At 42.4% G+C, this 20321-nt stretch overlaps 1 pseudogene; it reads right to left on the bottom strand.

The window, feature by feature from the left end:
- The window catches only part of LOC139599008 (F-BAR domain only protein 2-like), a 257111-nt pseudogene that overhangs the window by 38147 nt on the left and 198643 nt on the right, over positions 1-20321 (bottom strand).

Genomic DNA, 20321 nt, shown 5'->3' with positions numbered 1-20321 from the left:
GCCCGGCCCCCGCGTCTCCCCGTTCTCAATCGGGTCGCTATCAGGGGGGGTTCGCGTTATCACCCCCTCCCCCAGCTGTGGCGTGATTAACAGACAGGAACGCGCAGCGTTCCACATCTCCCGTTCTTCTAATGCTTTGCGTAGGGCTGCTTCTGCCTTCCCCCACGCTTTCAGGCTTTTGCTGCTGCCTGTGGCTTTTGTGTCCTCTGCTAATGCGACAGTGCATTTCTGCCACGCCTCAGACTGCAATATATCTATGGGTCGGTCAATGACCCCGAGCTCGAGGAGTCTCGTTAAAGCGAGATTAAAATTCCTGAGCTCACATTTGATTCCCCATTGCATATATATCGAACTTACGACCTTCGCTATCGCTTCCATACGAATCGCGGGTCTCTGGGGCGTCCCCCTGCTTCGCCACAGTCATTCCTGCGCTGTGGATGCTGTCCCCCGGCCAGGAGTATCCCCGTCGCCCGGACTTGTCGTTCCCAGGTTTCGGCAACACTATGTTGCCTTCTTGGGAAGGCGGCGGTGACCTGGTTTCGAAGTCCAGCACGGCGATCCCCTCCTGGGATCCCTCGGGGCCAATAACGGATGCTGACACCAATGTGGTGGACGGTTAAAGGCCTTTATTGAGGGGTCTCAAGGGTATTTATGGACTAAGGGGTTTCTCTACGTCAGAAAGGGGTTTGGCTATACTTTCTAGGGTTAGTATGGAGTGGAAAGTTACTGGCATCCATAGGTTAGGGGGGCTACCTGTTTGGCTACATTCCAAGGGTGATCTTTATCTATGGGGAGAGGGGCAGAAGGATTCCTCTAATTTTCCGTCACAGCCCGAAATCTTCCGAACGCCTGTCCCTTACCTACCACAGTCCGAGACACAAACCTTTGTTATTCATTCCATTCTATTCTTAGCTTAGCGAGCCTTCTGAGATGAAGCTTTCCCTTCTATTTCTTTTAGTATAGTTATAATGTAATATATATATCATAAAATAATAAATCAAGCCTTCTGAAACATGGAGTCAACGTTCTCGTCTCTTCCCTCATCCAAGAATCCCTGTGAATACTGTCACAGTTTGGGGAGCAACTTGCAAAAGATCTAGAGTCCTGGGAAGCTCCACAGGAAGAAGGAAGGCTGTTGCAGTACGTGGATGATCTTCCAGTAGCCACTCGGATGAGGGAAGCATGTGTGGCCTGGATGGTAAGCCTTTTGAATTTCCTAGGACTCCAAAGATACAGACTATCAAAGAAAAAGGCACAGAGAGTGAAACAGAAAGTAATCTACCTGGGGTACGAGGTGAGTGCTGGGCAACAGACTTTAGGGCAGGCTCGCAAGGAAGCCATATGCCAAACCCTGAAACCCCAGACAATAAAGGAACTCCAAACCTTCTTAGGCATAGCAGGGTGGTGCCGGCTGTGGGTTTATAATTATGGACTGCTTGTCAGACCTCTCTATGCTCTTATTGCCAATGGAAACAGAGATCTCCACTGGACAAAAGAAGCCACATGGGCCTTTCACCAGCTAAAGAGTGCCCTCATGTCAGGTCCAGCTTTGGGACTTCCAGATGTAAGTAAACCATTCTTTCTATTTTCCCATGAAAGACAGGGAATTGCCCTGGGAATATTGGCTCGAGACTTGGGTCCATACCGGAGGGCAGTTGCCTACTTCTCCAAGCAACTAGATGCAACAGCCAAAGGATGGCCAGGTTGCCTCAGAGCTGTAGCAGCAGTCGTGCTGAATATTCCAGAGGCACGCAAGTTTACTCTGGGATAGAAATAGACTGTGCTAGTGTCCCACACAGCGTCCGCAGTACTGGAAGCAAAGGGTGGCCACTGGCTTTCACCACAGAGGTTTCTGAAATACCAGACCATCATGGTAGAGCAAGATGATGTAGAGATAGTGGTGACTAATATTGTCAACCCAGCTTCTTTTCTCAGTGGAAATCAAGGAGAAGCAGTACACCACGATTGCCTGGAGACCATTGAAGCTACCTACTCCAGCCGCCCAGACTTAAAGGACACTCCTTTGGATGATGCAGAGACCTGGTTCACTGATGGGAGTAGCTACATTGCCAGTGGGAAGCAACATGCTGGGTATGCAGTGACCACCTGCAGAGAGGTAATAGAATCTGGACCCTTACCAACAGGCACCTCTACGCAGAAGGCTGAGATAATTGCCCTGACCCGTGCCTTGGAAATGGCAAAAGGAAAGAGAATAAACATCTATACAGACTCGAGGTATACATTCGGAGTTGTACATGCACATGGAGACATCTGGAAAGAGAGGGGACTGCTGACCTCACAGGGAAAGAACATCAAACATGCACAAGAGATAATCCGGCTGCTGGAAGAAGTTCAGCTACCTGAAAAGGTAGCAGTTATGCATATTAAGGCACACCAAAGAGTGAGCTCAGAATTGGAAGAAGGAAATGAGCTGGCGGATAGAGAGGCAAAAGAAGCAGCAAAAGGTCAGGTAACTACTGAAGGAGCCCTAATTCCAGATGGACAAATTTCCCTTGAAGGTAAGCCAGAATATAATAAGAGAGATAGAAAATTAACTGAAGATCAGAGGAGGGACATATAACCAAGAAGGGTGGGCTACCATTGAAAAGAATCTGGTAATCCCTTCCCATTTATTGTATTAACTAGTAAGGAAAGAACACCAGAAAGCACACTGGGGAATAGATGCCCTATACACCTACTTGATTGAAAGAATCGTTGCTAGGAATTTATATGCCACTATTGCTCAAGTGACCCGACAGTGTGATCTTTGCCTCCAGACTAACCCCAAAAATACCCCCAGGCCAAAACTCGGTCAGACTGGGAGAGGCCATGGGCCTGGACAGCTGTGGCAAATTGACTTTTCAGAACTCCCAAGGAAAGGGGGGTATCGGTATTTATAGGTATTGACAGATACATTTTCAGGGTAGCCAGAAGCATTCCCCACCAGAACTGTCAAAGCTCGAGAGGTAACCAGGGTATTATTACAAGAAATAATACCACGCTTTGGAGTTCCAGCCACAATATCCTCGGATAGAGGATCACATTTCATTTCCAAAATAGTGCCACAGCTTAGTTGCCACCTGGGCATAGATTGGGAACTTCACACTCCGTACCGCCCCCAATCAAGCGGCCAGGTGGAGAAAATGAATCATTTGATTAAGCAGCAAATTGTAAGACTGGGGCAGGAAGTTAATCTACCCTGGCCCCAAGCTCTTCCACTGGCACTATTGCAAATTCAAACTAAACCTCGAGCTAAAGAAAAGTTGAGTCCTTTTGAAATACTTTATGGAAGACCATATGGAATACAAAAGGGAATGTCCACCCACATTGGGGAGGTAACACTGGCCACCTACATGGTGGCTTTAAGCAAACAGCTCAGAGAAATTGAGAAGCACGTGGCTGGAACTCGGAGCAGGGAGTTAGATGGGCCAGTACATAACATGCAGCCTGGAGATTATGTATATGTTAAGTCTCTTACAGAAAAGACTTTGGACCCACAGTGGCAGGGACCATTCCAGGTGCTTCTCACCACCTTCACTGCAATCAAAATCAAGGAGCAGAACGTCTGGATCCATCACTCTCGAGTGAAGAAGGCCCCAGAAGCCCCTTGGAGAGTGACACCAGGAGACAATGAACTGAGATTAAAACTTACTCGGGCAAAATGAGTATATTGCGGTCGGGGGTAGTTCATACTTTGATTTACAGAATTGCTTTGTATGTAATTATAACTGAAGTTTTAGAACTAGAGAGTACCTCTATCCAAAGCGATGCTGAATGGCCTTGGTCCCAGGCTTTTAATCAGTATACTGGATCCATGGGAGAACTTTCTGAGATAAAATATTGAAACCTATCCACTGTAGTAATCCACGGGAATAACATCTCAAAAATCCAACCAGCCTGCTCCTCTTTCCTAAGAACATCCTTTGAGGGCTGGACAATGTGGTTACAAAGACAGGTATACCTCAGGAGCAGAATAAGAAGGGATCTAACTGGGATATTAGGGACAGGATTAGGAGTTTTAAATGGAATTGATTCAGAAATACTGATGAATAATCTGGCCAATGCAGCAGGTGGCCTAACATAATTGAAGCAGCCTTTACAGTCATCTCTATCGGCATTAGGAACTAGCCAGTGGCAGATTTCAAAAGTACTGCCAAAGTGGGAAAAGGCTGGGGACCAAGACCACAAGTTAATAGTAGAAGCACTTAGTACAGTTCAAGATAATGTGTCTTTAGCTTTCAGTTGTATACAAGCACAGTTATGGATGCAGGCAACAGCAGCTCTGATCATACGGGAAGGGGGTGAAGGTAATTTTCCAGCTGAAATTCGGAAAATTGTCTGGGATAATGCGATTGATTTTGAAAGGAAGTTTCAATCCTGGTGGACTATGGTAAATTTCACCTATGATCCTGCTTCTAATGTGGGCACTGCCTTTGTGCTTACCATACGTAATGCCACTGTTTACGTTATCCACCCCATCATTGCACTAGGATTAAACCATGAAAAAACAGTACGCAACCCTTCAGAACATAGAGTGTGGACATGAAAGGTGAATGAAAAGTGGCAAACAGTAAACTTAGAATCCTGCATTACTAGAGAACAGATGGGATTCATTTGTGAAAGCAATACTATTAATGCCCAGGATGTGTGTCTAGACACTGAACAGAGTATTTGCCACTTCGAAGTTCATCCAGTCACTGATCAGAAAACTGTGCTCATATATACTGGAAAAGGTTGTGTGTGCCTGAGAACTGCCTGTGCTGCTGTAAAAATTGATAGCAACGATATTATTTTGTCTAGTAGAAATCATTCTAATTTTTGTATTTGTAATTTTGTAAAGATTATCAGGTGTGATTTTTTATACTTGGCCCCAGTGACATCCCACCAGTTGATTAAAACTAATTATACAATATATCACAGACTATCACCTACCCTTATTGGGATGGACCTTACATTGGTAAAACAATTAATTAAGCACCAAGACCTACTGGGGATCTTGAAGGAAATCCAAGAAAGAGGAAAGAAAACCTTAATTACTGTCCAACATGATACAAAAGAAATAACCAGAATTCTACAGAGAATAAAACAAAATGCAGATCATCACTGGTGGGATGTGATCTTTGGGTGGTCACCAACTGCAAATGGAATCTTTAATAAGTTGCATCATCCCATTGTAGTTTTGTTAATATTAGTTGGAATAAGTTTAGGATTATCCATTATATTGCTAATTTGGAATTGGAGAATACTACAGTGAGTAGCTGTGTTAACCTCCTTATCAAACGTACATGGTAAAGCATTAAGAGACCCTTATTGTCGTAGGGGTTTGCATTAAGTAAAAGAATTTACTTATTTTCTAGAAAAGGGGGGAAATGAGACAGAGTAGAAATTCTCCAGAGTAGAAATCCATTTTGATTTAGGTGAAATGTACATCTTTGAGTTAGGTCTGTAGTTTGAAGCCTGTAGTCTGTAGGCTCAGGGATTCAATGAAGGACAGAGATAAGGCGGGGAGACAGAGGGTGATAAAGAGAGACAGAAAGACTGCTGTGAAAGCAGGTCAACCTGACCTAGGAATTCTTTCTGATAAAGAAGAACTAGGGGCAAATGTCACCCGAAATTCGTAAAAATGAATATGTATGAACCTGTTGTGAAACTGTATGCATATGTATTTGAGAGGGGGATAAAAAGGGACCTGATGTTCCCAGAGGTACGCATGTCTTTTAAGGAGAGTAATCTCCGCATGCCATGCATCCGGCGCTGTAATAATAAACATACCGGCTTTACAACTTTCACAAAGTTGTGGAGTTTTTGGCTATCTCTGCAAAACAGCAGGACACAGAGACGGGGCAGTACATAGTGCAGCTTTTGCTTTTTTGCTTTTGCTTTTTGCTTTGCTCTTGCTCTTGCTTCTGCTCATTAGTTAGTTTAGCTAAACAGTCCAAATTTCTTCCTGGACTGTTTCTCCTTTCCTTTTTTTTTTGAACCAACTTGAACCTGCTCCAGACTGGGACCTGGGAACACCGAGAGTTTGCACCTTGTGGCCTGCAGCAGCTGCCACAGTGCCGGAGGGACTGATAACAAAGCGACCACCCCCAAGAGAGACTTTCTGAATTTGTCATCTTTTTCAGAGCGGTGAAAGAGTGGTGTCATCTGGTATTATTCATTTTGTGTGCTGGGGGGTGCTGTGCCTGTTAAATAAACAGGTTCTTTCCACTTCTCTCCGAGGAATTCTTCCCGAACTGGTTGGGGGGAGGGGCCATGTGGGTTTGCTTTTTGGAGGGGCCCCCCTTTGGAGATTCTCTCCCAAATTTGCCCTAAACCAGGACACCTAGTTTTAGTGTAAAACAGAGAACCCACATTTTCTATGTGAATGAATCCCATTATTTCAGAACTTATCATTATAATTTTTTGCCTGGCTAGGTGAATCTAATGTATTTGATTATGTAACAGCCTGACAGTAATTGTGCTGTAACACAGTAGCAGAACCTAACCCTATAGCCCTGTGGACGTGTGCAGCAAATGTGGATTTTCAGACCTAAAGGAGAGCTACTAACAAAATGGAAGTGAGCCCAGCAGAGGGCAACTAAAATAGCTGAGGACTGGAGGATATGAGAGAGAGGGAGAGGCTGAAGGAGGACCTAAGTTTGTTCAGCCTGGAGAAGAGAAGTCTGGGAAGGGATACACTAGCAGTCTTTCACAAGCTACAAACATGATGGAGCCAGGCTCTATTCAGAGGTGCAAGTGCTATAAGAAAGGAAATTTCAGCTGAACATAGGGGAAAAAAATTCCTTCTTGTAACCGTGTGGTTAAGCCCTGGGACAAGTTGTCCAAAGAGGTTGTGAGATCTCCCTCCCTAAAGATTTTCAAAACTCGGCATATCCCTGACCAACCTGATGCAATTTTGAAGTTGGCCCTTCTCTGAGCAGGAGATTGGTCTAGAGATCTTCAAAAGTCCCTTCCTCCCTAAATCTGTGGATAGTTTTATGACCCATTTAACTGTTAAGGTATTAAAATAACTAATTAACAATTTGCAATTAACCTATCTAAAAGGTACTGGAACTCCTGAAGCATCTGCTTTGTTTGGGTAATTTTTCTTTTGTTGTTCTATCACACTTGTCACTGAGTACATGATTTTTATATAGACTTTGAGAATTGTAAAAGGACACGACACATAATGAAGACAACTTGCAATCTTCCACTTATATCCAGATAATAGCTAATTTCCAACACATGTAAATTTTTGCAAAATCATACTTTATAGCAGAACTGTGTTGATTTGGCACAGCCTGTTTTTTTTGATTTTTTGGTAGCGGGGGAGTGCCACAGAAGTTGCTTCTGTGAGAAGCTGCTAGAAGCTTCCACCATGTCCGACAGAACCGATCTCTGATGGCTCTGAAGATGGACATGCTGCTGGCCCAATTAGAGAGGTTGGTAACACCTCTGTGATGACATATTTAAGAAGAAAATCAAAACAGTGCACACGCAGTTTTTTCCAGGGGTGGCGATGCCACCAATATCTCAGTGTGCCCCATGGCGAGCCTTGCCTGCCTGGCTGCCCCTAGCTAGCTATGACACAGGCAGAAGGGCAGGGGCAGCAGCACCCTGCATGAAGAGAGGTGTTAAATAGTGCCAGCGCTGTAGCGGCTGCCACTGCCCACGTGATGGCAATGGGGCCACCTGGCCAGCAGTGGAAACATGATGAGCGACTCCCTAACGCGGAACCTAGATGAGGTCAACCTCTCAGTGCTGTGGGATCCTACAAGAATCTTTCTATTGGTGGAACTTGTTTGCAATGGTACCTCCGGGCAGCAGTTTTTCTTCTAGTCAGAGAAGAGGAGGAAGTGAGGACATATGAGGGAAACAACATGGCAGTACCAAGGTCAGTGGTAAAAGAAGGGGAGGAGGTGCTCCAAGCGCCAGAGCCAAGATTCCTCTGCAGGCCGTGGTGAGAACTATGGTAAAGTAAGCTGTGCCCCTGCAGTCCATGAAGTCCACAGGGGATGCAGAGATCCACTCGCAGCCTGTGAGAGAAGTACTCATGCTGGAGCAGGTAGATGCTGGAGAAAGCTATGAACCAGTGGGAGAGCTGAATAGAGAGAGAAGGCCCTTGCTTCCAAACTAGAGCAGCCTATCCTTAGGGGACTGCACCCTGTGGATGAGTGACCCATGCTGCAGCAGTTTCGGAAAGACTGTTTGCCTGTGGGAAGGACTCACGTTGCAGCAATTTTGGCAGGACTGCTGCTCATGAGATTGGAGCCATGCTGGAGGAGTTCACAGAGAGTTGTCTCCAGTGGGAGAGACCCCATGGCATAGTAGAGGAAAGACTTCTTTCCCTGAGCAAACAAAAAAAGATCTTGGGTGACGAACTGAACAAATCTCCCACGCCCTGTCTCCCTGCGCTGTCAGTGGGAAAGAGGGAGGGGCTGGGAGGGAAAAAAGGTGTTTCGAAGGCTTATTTTACTTCTCATTATCCTCCTCTGACTCTGTTAATAATAAATTTACCTTACACCTTTAAATTTAAACTTGTTTTGCCCTTGGAATGTTTTCTCCCGATCCTCATCTCAACTCATGAGCCCTTAGTTTATATTTTTCCTCTCCTCTGCCCAACTGAAAGCAGAAGAGAGTGAGCGAACGGCATTCGTGGGTGCCTGGTGTTTGGCCAGTGTCAAACCACAACAAGAACAATACCAGCTAAATTTTTCTCTTTAATTCTGATGATATCAAGAAGAGATTTCTTGGTCTAAGAGCAATTACTACAATGTTATATTGAAATTAGAAAATAATTTCAAAATGAACCCTACTCTGACCTTATACCATAACAGAAAAGCAAAAGAGACAATGTTTCAGTTTTTTTAATGCATAAGACCAGATTTTTTCTCCCTAATGAGAATATGGTGGAAATATCTTGCTACTTTGAAAGACAAGAAGAGGATCTTACCACAGTAAAATTTTACCAAGTCAGTAAGTCAAATGAAACCCAAAGAATCATAATATTCATAGAAGAGATTAGGCATAGCTTGGCCAGGTATGCTGTCTGGCTACTTGCATTCTTTGCTACATTCCTTATCAGCAGATGGACCTGCACTGCAAGGAGTGAGCAGAGATTAAGGTGTCGTGCAATCTCTCACTAGCCAGATGGGCAGCTGCTGCAATCTGCCACCTCCCTTCTCTACCAACCAGCACCAAGGGCAGGGTGAAGTCACAGCGGGGCTACTTGTGTCAGCACATGACTGATAAAGATCTACTCAATCCCACTCATTCCCCAAAGCTTTGGTGATATCACTAAATCAATTGAGTTTTGTTTATAATTTCACTAGTATTTCATATTTTGAAAATTTTAATCCTACACATATGCTATCCTTTAATTTTCAAGCTATTGATTGTCGCAGACATCTTTCATGAAAAATCCTTTCTTAGGATTTTTCCTTGTGAGAAGCTGCAGTTTCAGCAACCAAAAGTAAACAATGGTTATCTGCTGCTGTGGAATGCAACAGGTAGACCCGTGATTGGTCTCCTGTGGATGTTTGGATTTACTGACCACTCATGGCAGAGCTGGCTCTTGCTCTCTGTCTGAGACACAGATCTTTATTATTCATTCTTTTCTATTCTTAGCTTAGCTAGCTTCTCAAGAAACCTTTTCCTTTCTATTTCTTTTTAGTATAGTCTTAATGTAACATATATCATAAAATAATAAATCAAGCCTTCTGATCATGGAGTCAACATTCTCATCTCTTCTTCATCCTGAAAACCCTTGTGACCACGGTCACAATTGATTTGTTCAATTAAAAATATTCAGTTGATGCAAAATTTATGTTTTGGACCTTTCAAGTTCAGTTAAAAATTATTTTTGCTATAGTAGCATGTTTATCATGAACAACTTCATGCCTATCCAGCAATAGTGAAAATCTGAGTATGTGATTCCCTGAACATTGTCTAGAAAGTAACTCCACTGTAACAGTGTGTTGTAGTTTAACCCCAGCTGGCAACCGAGTACCATGCAGCTGCTCCCTCACCTCCCTGCCCCCAACAGGGAGGAGAATCAGAAAGGAAAGATAAGCCTCATGGGTTGAGATAAGAATGTATTGGATTTGTGTGACAAGGTTTTGATAGTGAGGGGGCTACAGGGATGGCTTCTGTCAGAAGCCGCTAGAAGGTTCCCCCATGTCTGGCACAGCCAATGCCAGTCAGCTCCAAGAGGGACTCACTGCTGGCTAAGGACAAGCCAATCAGAGATATTAGTAACGGCTCTGGAGTAACATATTTAAGAAGGGGAAAAGTTATTGAGCTGAAGAAAATTGCAGACAGAGAAGAGAGGGGTGAGAATATGTGAGAAGAACAACTCTGCAGACACCAAGATCAGTGCAGAAGAAGGGGGAGGAGGTGCTCCAGACACCAGAGCAAAGATTCCCCTGCAGCCCATGGTGAAGACCATGGTGAGGCAGCTGTGCCCCTGCAGCCTGTGGAGGTCAATGGTGGTGCAGAGATCCACCCGGAGCCCATGGAGGAGACCCATACTGGAGCGGGTGGATGGCAGAAGGAAGCTGTTACTGTGTGGGAAGCCTTCACTGGAACAGGCTCCTGACAGTAACTTGTGGACCCATGGAGAGAGGAACCCACACTGGAGCAGGTTTGCTGGCTGGACTTGTGACCCTGTGGGGGACTCAACACTGGAGCAGGCTGTGCCTGAAGGAGTGCACCCTGTGGAAAGAGACCCATGCTGGAGCAGAGGAAGAAGTTCTCCCTCTGAGGAGGAAGGAGAAGCAGAAAGAACATGTGATGAACTAACTGCAACCCTCATTGCCCATCCCTCTGTGCTGCTGGGGAGGAGAAGGTAGAGATTCGGGGATAAAGTTAAGCCCAGGAAGGAGGGAGGGGTGGAGGGAAGGTGTTATTAAGATTTGTTTTACTTCTCATTATCCTGCTCTGGTTTTGATTGGTAATACATTCAACTACTTTCCTGAATTTGAGTCTGGTTTTCCCATGACAGTAATCAGTGGGTGATCTGTCCCCATCCTTATCTCAAGTCACAAACCTTTTGATATATTTTCTTTCCCCATCCAGTTGAGGAGGGGAGTGATAGAGCAGCTTTGGTGGGCACCTGGCATCCAACCAGGGTCAACCCAACACAAAAAACAATTTAATAATCAAAAGAAAAAAAAAGACAAAACTAATATAAGAATAATAGCATTAGTAATTATAATAGTAAGACGAGAGGAGAGAGTAACAGAAGCCAAGAGAAACAAGTGATACACAATACAGTTGATCACCACCCAGTAACTGATGCCCAGCACATCCCCAAGATGTGTTTGGCCCCTCCCAGCCAACTCCCCCCAGTTTATATACTGAGCATGATGTTCTACAGTGTGGAATATTCCTTTGGCCAGTTCAGGTCAGCTGTCCCAGCTGTGTTCCTATAGTAGAGGAAATGTATATGAATATGTGTATAGAGGCTTTGCCCCAGAGGTCCCAGTTGCCCTTGATGGGCTGCAGCTGTGATGTCCTTAATTGGGCTGCAGCTGTAACCGATGAAGATGACTGGGATAAAAGGGGGCGGGTAAGCTAGTCAGGGGGAGCCTTGGAGGAGTCCTGACTTGAGAGTGAACACAGCGTGTGGAAGAAGGAGTCCATGCAGTGAAGATCTGTGGCCATGAGAATACACCCAAGAGGTATGGACTTTAGAAATCTAATAACAACAATATGGGACTCTAGAAATAATAGAAGAACAACATGTTCCCTCCCAGTTTCTTGTGCAGCTCCTCACTGGCAGAGCATGAGACACTGAAAAGCCCTTGTCTCAGGGTAAGCACTGCTCAGCAACAACCAAAACCATAAGTGTGTTATCAGCATTATTCTCATACTGAATCCAAAACACAGCACTGTACCAGCTACTGAGAAGAAAATGAACTCTTATCCCAGCCAAAACCAGGGCACAGTGGAAATGATATATCTGAAACTGAGTACAACAGAGAATTAAAAAACCCAACAATGAATACATACTGTTTCATTAATTCCACTAAGTTTCCCTGTAGACAGTTTTGGTGTTGAAGCAGGCCTTGGAGGGGGTACAATGGTGCCTACAGAAAGAGGATTTGTGGGCTTTGCTGAAAGAAAGCAAATTAAGGAAAATTAGTATTAGAAAGCTCACACTGAACATAAATATGTACTCACTTGAAAAGAATAACTGGAATTATGCTTCTATTAAAAGTTCTTCTTTTACAAGCCTCATTTTGTAAAATTTATCACTAATCGTAAATGTATATGGATTCACAATATAGGACAATTTTTCATGTCTAACAACAAATGGATAATTCATTGGAAATTCATATTTGGTCCTGGCTGACAATGGCATAACTGCATCAAATTATACCCTCTGAAATTCCACTGACTTTAATAAGTATACATCAGTATAACAGATAAATTACTCTGTTGATTGCAAGAACATAGCAATTGCATATTATCTCTTAACCAAACTGTGAGAAGAAAAAGCAGTTAAAAAAATACTGCTCTTGTGTAACCTAACAGACACAATTTACAGATGATGGCAATAGTACAAAAATGCCGCTTTTACATAGTGGCTTTTCTGAATAGAACCATCATTCAAAATAAATGTTAGAGGCCACTTAATGAGTATGCCAGATCTAAAAATAATTTCAAAATAGACTGAAACCCTAATATATGATTATGCCATTGCAGCACATCTTATAATTTCCTTTAATTTTTTCTGAATGGTTCTTCTTTAATCAAATCAGTTAATATAATTTTAAAATGTAACTTTTAAGTATGGAATTTTCTCAAGCATTCAGCATAACTCTGCTGTCATTCAAGCATTGGAGTTTCATCACTGACTCGGGAAGAAACAAATTAGGCTAATACTGACCACATCTACCTTAAGAGTTGTGAACTCAAATGTCCCCAAGTAAATTCCTATTGAATGCAGGGTGCCCCCGATGCAGGGAATGATTGGCATCTGACTCCATGATTCAGAATGCTGAACAATTGCTTTATTAACACTATACTAAATTACAGCCAGGACTGTCTCAGTCTCTCTGCAAGCCTCTCAAAGCCCCTGGGCCAGCCCCGAGTCGGCAGACACTGGGGGGAGCAGCCCCAACACGGCCGACAGCGGGGAGACACTCTCTGTGCCCCGAGGGTGCTGAGGGCACTTAGGCTGGTTGCCTTCGCTGCAGCAGAGACAGCAGAGACAGCGGTAGAAGAGAAGGGGCCGACTCCCAGCAGGGGTTAATCCAAGGTTTTATTAGGAGTCCCGAAGGAGCTCCTGCACCTCAGGGGGCCTCCTGCCGAGAGCCCCGGGGGCTGTCCCAAGGTTACATTTAAAGGGAGGTGGAAACCAAAAGTAGATAACATTTTACCAACCAATAGGTATCTCTGAGGGATGGGTGCTGGGGGGATAGACACACAGAACAGCGTATGGGGCAGGGCTTGGGGGGCTGACCCCTGGCCTCTGGCTAATCACTCGAAGACTTGGACCGAAACTTCTGGATAGGGGGATGGGATGCTGAGTGATTGACAGAGAGCCAGGGTGGGGGTTTGGAGATGATCTCATCCCGGGAGAGGGATAACACAGGTAAAGGGAGGGGGGTAGAGTCTGGGATAAAGCATTTGGGAAAAATATGGGGATACAAAACAAACTACTTCAAAGTATTACAAAATATAAAAACGCACTACAACACAGGACAGAGCTTTTACTCAATTGGCCAAGGATTCAAAACAATCCTCAGCAGAATCCAATTGACAAATCACTTCAGGTAAACAATCTTCCTAACACATTCCACATGTGCAAAAACAACAGGAGCAGCAACTAGAGATAAGAATTGTTTTCTCTTCTTCTCTCTGTACTTCTCCAGGAAAAATCCTGGGAGATAGAATTCTGTCTCTCTCTGTTCAGAGAATGTAAATACCACAAATTCCCTTCTGAAACATCAGTCATTTCTTTGAAATTTGTCTTATGCCCAGGAAGACAGTGCATACTAAACATTAAGTAGTCTGCTGCAGTACCACAGGTATTCAGTGAGTTATGGCCCACTTGCCCAAAGGCACTTTTTCTTTGCCCTATAAGTATGTAGCATTACCACAATATCATCCACGCTTCAAAACACTGTGTGTTAAAAAGAAAAAGTTTCAAATTGAAATTAACTTTATTTAATCTGAGAACATCTATACATTCCTGTTTCTACAAAAGCAAAGCTCTCAACATTTAAGAAAAAGCAATGCTTTTAATTAAATAGTTTGAATTTTTCTTATTTCAAGCTGAATATTTATTTCATTGTCCTAACTTTAAATGAAGTTGGTGCTAACAAGCAGTTGAATATATTTTTAAAAAGAATCATAGAATCATTTAGGTTGCAAAAGACCTCCAAGATCATCAAGTCCAACCATTAACCTAGAACTGCCAAGTCCGCCACTAAACCATGTCCTCAAGTACCATATCTACACAGCTTTAAATTCTTTCAGGGATGATGACTCCAGAACTGGCCTGAGCAGCCTGTTCCAATGCTTGAGAACCCTTTCAGTGAAGAAATTTTTCCTAATATCCAACCTAAACCTCCCCTGGTGCAACTTGAGGCCATTTCTTCTCATCTTGGGAGAAGAGACCTACCCCCACCAGATCCCTCTCCAAAGCCTTCCTACCCTCCAGCAGATCAACATTCTCACCCAACTTGGTGTGGTCTGAAAACTTGCTGAGGGTGCACTTGGTCCCCTTGTCCAAATCATCAATTGAGATATTAAACAGAACCAGCCCCAATACTGAGCCCTGGGGAACCCCACTAGTGACCAGCTGCCAACTGGATGCAGCACCATTCACCACCAGCAGAGCACATCTGCCCAAGCCATGAACCACAGCTTCTGCAGGAGAATTCCATGGGACATAGTATCAAAGGCTTTAGTAAAGTCTAGGTAGACAACATCCCCAGCCTTTTCATCATCCACCAGGTGGGTCACCTGGTCATAGAAGGAGATCAGGTTGGTCAAGCAGGTCCCGCCTTTCCTAAACCCATGCTGGCTGGGCCTGATCCCCATGTTGTCCCGCACCTGTCACTTGATGACACTCAAGATTATCTGCTCCAAAACCTTCCCCTGCACTGAGGTCAGAATGACAGGCCTGGAGTTTCCTGGATCCTCCTTACAGCCCTTCTTGTAGATAGGCTTCACATTTACTAAATTCCAGTCAACTGGGACCTCCCTGGTTGACCAGGACTGCTGATAAATGATTGAAAGTCACTCAGTGAGCACTTCAACCATCTCCCTCAGTACTCTTGTGTCGTGGTTTAGGGCAAATTTGGAGGAGAATTTCCAAATTAGGGCTCCTCCAGTAGGCAAACCCACACAGCCCCTCCCCCCAACCGGTTCGGGAAGGATTCCTCGGAGAGGAGTGGAAAGAACCTGTTTATTTAACAAGCACAGCACCCCCCAGCACACAAAATGAACAATACCGGATGACACCGCTCTGAAAAAAAGATGACAAATTCAGAAAGTCTCTCTTGGGGGGTGGTCACTCTGTTGTCAGTCCCTCCGGCGCTGGGGCAACTGCTGCAGGCCGCAAGGTGCAGGATATCGGTGTTTCCCAGGTCCCAGTCCGGAGCAGGTTCGAAATGATCAGAAAAAGGAAAGGAGAAACAGTCCAGGAAGAAATTGGACAGTTTAGCAAACTAGCTAATGAGCAAAAGCAAGCAGAAGCGAAGCAAGCAAGAGCGAGAGAGCAAAGCAAAAAGCAAAAGCAGCAAAAGCTGCAGTCTCTGTGTCCCGCCAGGCTGATAAGAAAACCAAAACAAAACTTTCCCTCTTCAGAGCCGGTCTTAAAGGTACAGAACATAATATCCAATATTAACAGAACACATGAATGGGGATACAAGCATCATAACGTCACCCTAGGACATCTTGGGTGGATCTCATCCTGCCTCATAGACTTGTGTGTGTCTAACTGGTGTAGCAGGTCACTGACCATTTCCCCATAGATTATAGGAGCTTCATTCTGCTCCCCATCCCTGTCTTCTAGCTCAGGTGGTGGGTACCCTGAGAACAATTTGTCTTACTATTTTTATTTTTATATATATATAGATATAAAAAATATTTATCCTTAAATATGTTACAAATGTGGATCAAGTAGCCAATAATCTTATCTGAATACTGTAGGGGGATAGAATATAAGAAAATAAAGGTAGTATAGAAAGTAATCTTACCCCTAAGGAGTTGCAGCTGGGCCAATTATTAAAGATAAGGAGCAGGCCTGACTTTAATAGGCCAGAGCTGTAGCAAACAAGAAGAGTGTTATAAAAGAGTGGATTGGTTGGTTGAGGGGGAATTGGAGTTAGTTGGCTACTGCGGGAAGAAGAAAGAGTCAGTACTTCGAGGAGCTGCCTGTGAAAAACATCAAGGAGGTATGAAACTTGCATTAAGGAGACAACAATATGGAACCCCTGCAATATAATGACAACAGAATACCTAAGTGAGGAAGAGACAATCTAATGAGTTCCATAAGCTACGTCTGTTATAAAACATAACTTTTAAGGAATATGAAATAGAAGAATAAGTTGCACTCAAACCCCTAATGGTTACATAGCAATCTTGGTTGCTACTAAGAGGACATTACTAAAGCCAAGAAGAATTAGCACTAGTTGAATATAATTTTATTGATATATGTATTATTTCTCACTCTTCTTCAATCTGTATGAGCAGGTAGAAATGAAAATGGAAAGCCATGACTGTGAACAGAGAATCTATAATAATTTTTGGAAAAGGAAATGCCCAGCTAAAAGAAACAGTGACCATTTCCTTTCTCATACACGTGGGAGGACAAGTCTCTATGTTAAGACAGTAGCGACTGGAGAATAGACATGCAGTAGGCAGACTAAAGAGAACTATGAAACAGTGTCTGCTACTGTTAGCAAATAGTAGATTCCACCTTAAATTCCCTGAGATAATCAACATAAATAATTTAATTGTATAATTTTAGTAAGCAGGTTCTAACATAGCACTATCTCGTTTTGTTTCAGTATCTCCTTTCTTAACTAGTTTCTCAACATCTCCTGCTCTCAGTCTCTTCAACACATGTAGCTGCTTACATGCTATTTTGCCTCCCTTTCCCTTACTGCCTTGTGAATGTAAAAATCAATATTGCTTTGTTCTGTAAACTCCTCCCCCCCTTCAAGACCAAGTTTCAGGAAAGCCTGCCAGTATCCTGCCCACACTAAGATACTCCAAAAACCTGCACCCAAATTTGACACCGTTTCAGCCCCTCCACCTACCATACTCCTCAGCCCACCCTCTCCCTCCTAATACACCTACTCTCAGGTGGTGCTAGGAACTCCCTCTTAATTCCAGACTCAGTCCTGCCATTTTTCTCCCATGCACACCTCCAAACAGATTCATGGTTTCCTACAAGAAACAAGTTAATCACAGGAAAGCTCCACAGTGGCTTTGTGCTGCAGAGGTCAACAAGCTTTCCTGGAAAGAAGAAACCTATCCCTATTCACAGTGCCAATTCAGCATCTGAGGTGCTGTGACAAACTCCACTTAATTTACCAACTTTGTAAAAATAGGATTCTGTTCTTCCTCCAGCATAGATGATGATATTTTTTTGGAATGAGAGAAAAAAAAAGACAAAAGCAAGATAGAATTTTTCTAAGGTTTCTGTGTTCCCTCTTCACCCTTGTTCCCTGGCTTGAACACCTGGCATGCTGCACTCCAAGTTGTGTATATTCATAACAGGATACTGCTTTACAAAATTCTTTCATTTCAGTTGTCAAAGTACATCTCCTTGCAATGACTAAAAAAGCAACAACAGAACATCCCACAGAATATGCAGAAAATATTTTCTACTATCAAATATTTTACCTGAGGAAGATGAAGATACCAAAGAGGTTGGAGGAGAAGATTCAGGAGAACTGCTAAAGAATGAATCCCATGCCAGAAGGTCACTGATTCCCTTTCTATAGTAAGTGTTACAATTAGAATATTAATGAAAGATGTATATACTCATAAAAATACAATTACAACTTTGGTAATTCATATTCTGTATTAGTCTTTGCATTCAAAAATTAAAAGTACTTACAAATTGTAGGTCAAGGAACTGATTTACACATAAGGAAACTATTCAAACTGATAATTGGAGGGAGTTTGTATGTGGATATATTTCATAATGTCAGTAAATTATTTTCATTTTCAACTAGGCATACATCTACAAATCAATTAGTTTCAGTATATACATCTATGAGCAATGTATATAGACCTATCCAAATTTGGGACTTGTAATCTTAAACACTTTACAATGGAACAGTATAAATATGATGGAAACTAAATCCATCTTATTTAAAACCTGAAGTTTTAAGCAAAGCCAATATTTTGTAGTCACATAATTATAAATATCAATTGAGACAGATCAGAATGAAGCAAACACATTAGAAGGGGAAAATGAGTGGATAGAAATCTTCATTGTTACATAATTACTCATTTGCTCTTACAACGCAATAAGCACCCGGCTTAAATTAGCAGTCAACTGATATTTTCAATGAGTCTCAGAGTCTTCGATCAAACTAAGACCAAATTCCCCCAAAATGACACTTGATATAATTTTAAAAATTGAACTTACTCATTAGCTGGAGCAGAAAGCTTTGATTTTGTTAGCTCTTCACCTAAGGAAAAGACACAGCATTATCACCATTCTAAAATAAAAATCTTTCAGCTTCATTATTTATATTATCTCTGACAATATAAATTCAGATGCTCCCAAAATACCTTCCAAAAGGAGAGGACTCAACAGAGCAATGTGTTTCAGGAAGAAGTGCTGGTCACTTGAAATTTTTTCCTTAAATTATACTGTTTACATCAATATTATTCTTCAGGAAACCTGGCTTGGTTTCCCACTGAGAAAAACACTGGAGACTAATGCTCTATCCTCTATCTCCATGGGCATATTTTGTGGATAATACTAAGCATGTGCAGATGGAAGGGTTTTAACAACTTACACAAGAGTAATTTCTATGGATATTCCCCCATACATACTTTGGCTCTTGGACTTGTTTGTCATCACTGTCACAGACAGACTCATCTGTTTCCCAGAACAAGGAACAGCTGAGTATACAAAAAAAAAAAAAAAAAAAAAAAAAAAGAAAAGAAGAGGTCTTTGGCTGACTTCTACTAGCTGCTTTGAAATTTTGACCAAATAACTTATTTTGTCCAGTGAATTTATTGTGAGTCATTCAAAATCAAAGATCATGAAGGTACCTAGAACTGACAAGAGAATTTTTTTTCTACTTAAAATACAAATAGTTAATACATTTATTTCTTCAATGATAAAAAAAAAAGTTTTCATGCCATGTTAAAAAACCCTAATGTAAATAGACTAAAAGCTAAATATTCACACTTACTAGATGCATTTTGATTTGTTTGTGCCTGAAACAGAAAAGAATAAATTCTTTTAGTAACTGTCAAATAAAACACTTAATAGTCCCAGGGTTCTTATTTCAACTCAACTTTCCATGTGTTATTTTGCTTTGAATGCCAGGCAGAACATTTTGGAGCTTGCAGAAGACCAGAACATGAGCCAGGACAGAGCAGCTAGTGCATACCCACCACACACAAAAGGCAGGAATAAAGACCGAAGAGCTGACAAAGACAAAAGTATGACTAAATGCTTTGACAGGCTGGGCCAGTAAAATTAAACAGCTTTTATATCACATAGTATGCCTGAAAGGTAAGCATAGACACATTCCTAAGGTTTTCCCAATAACTTTCTCACATATTAAACTTACTTGGTTTTAATCGAAAAATGTGAATACAAAGCCATTTTTTACTTACAGAACTGTGTTTCTGCTTTCATAATGTGGGGGGGAAGACAAAAATAATTATTAGTTTTTTAATATTAATAATATTTAAAATCAGAGCCACCTATATTGTGATGTGAATACTGTACTAGCATACTTTAACACTATTTGCAATATCATCCCACAGAATAAAGGATCATTCTGTGGTTTGACAGAATACATACAATAAAGCTGCACTGTGAAAGTTATATGTATCCACATTATATGATCTGGTTTTAAGGTTTGTATGTTACTGAATATGAATTAGTAAACTATGTTAAAAGCCATGCTCAGCTAACTCCATATGTATTCAAATGTCTTGTGGCAACAGCAGGACAAGGACTAAGCACTCCCAAGACTCAAAGTAAAGTTAAAATCTGAGAAGGGGGAATTACTTAGCATGAAATTGCAATAAAGTGTATTAAAGATGACCTAGTGCACAAGAAAAAAAATCATTGAATGTAGCAAACCCCATGGAGCTTGGTAAAGCTCCATGGAGAATTG

The sequence above is a fragment of the Agelaius tricolor genome, unplaced genomic scaffold (assembly GCF_023055355.1).
Source record: "Agelaius tricolor isolate 1412-34295 unplaced genomic scaffold, bAgeTri1.0.p SCAF_21, whole genome shotgun sequence".
In the NCBI taxonomy this organism is placed as follows: Eukaryota; Metazoa; Chordata; class Aves; order Passeriformes; family Icteridae; genus Agelaius; species Agelaius tricolor.
The sequence above is the reverse complement of the archived record's forward strand: the minus strand, read 5'-3'. Positions and strand labels throughout refer to the sequence as shown.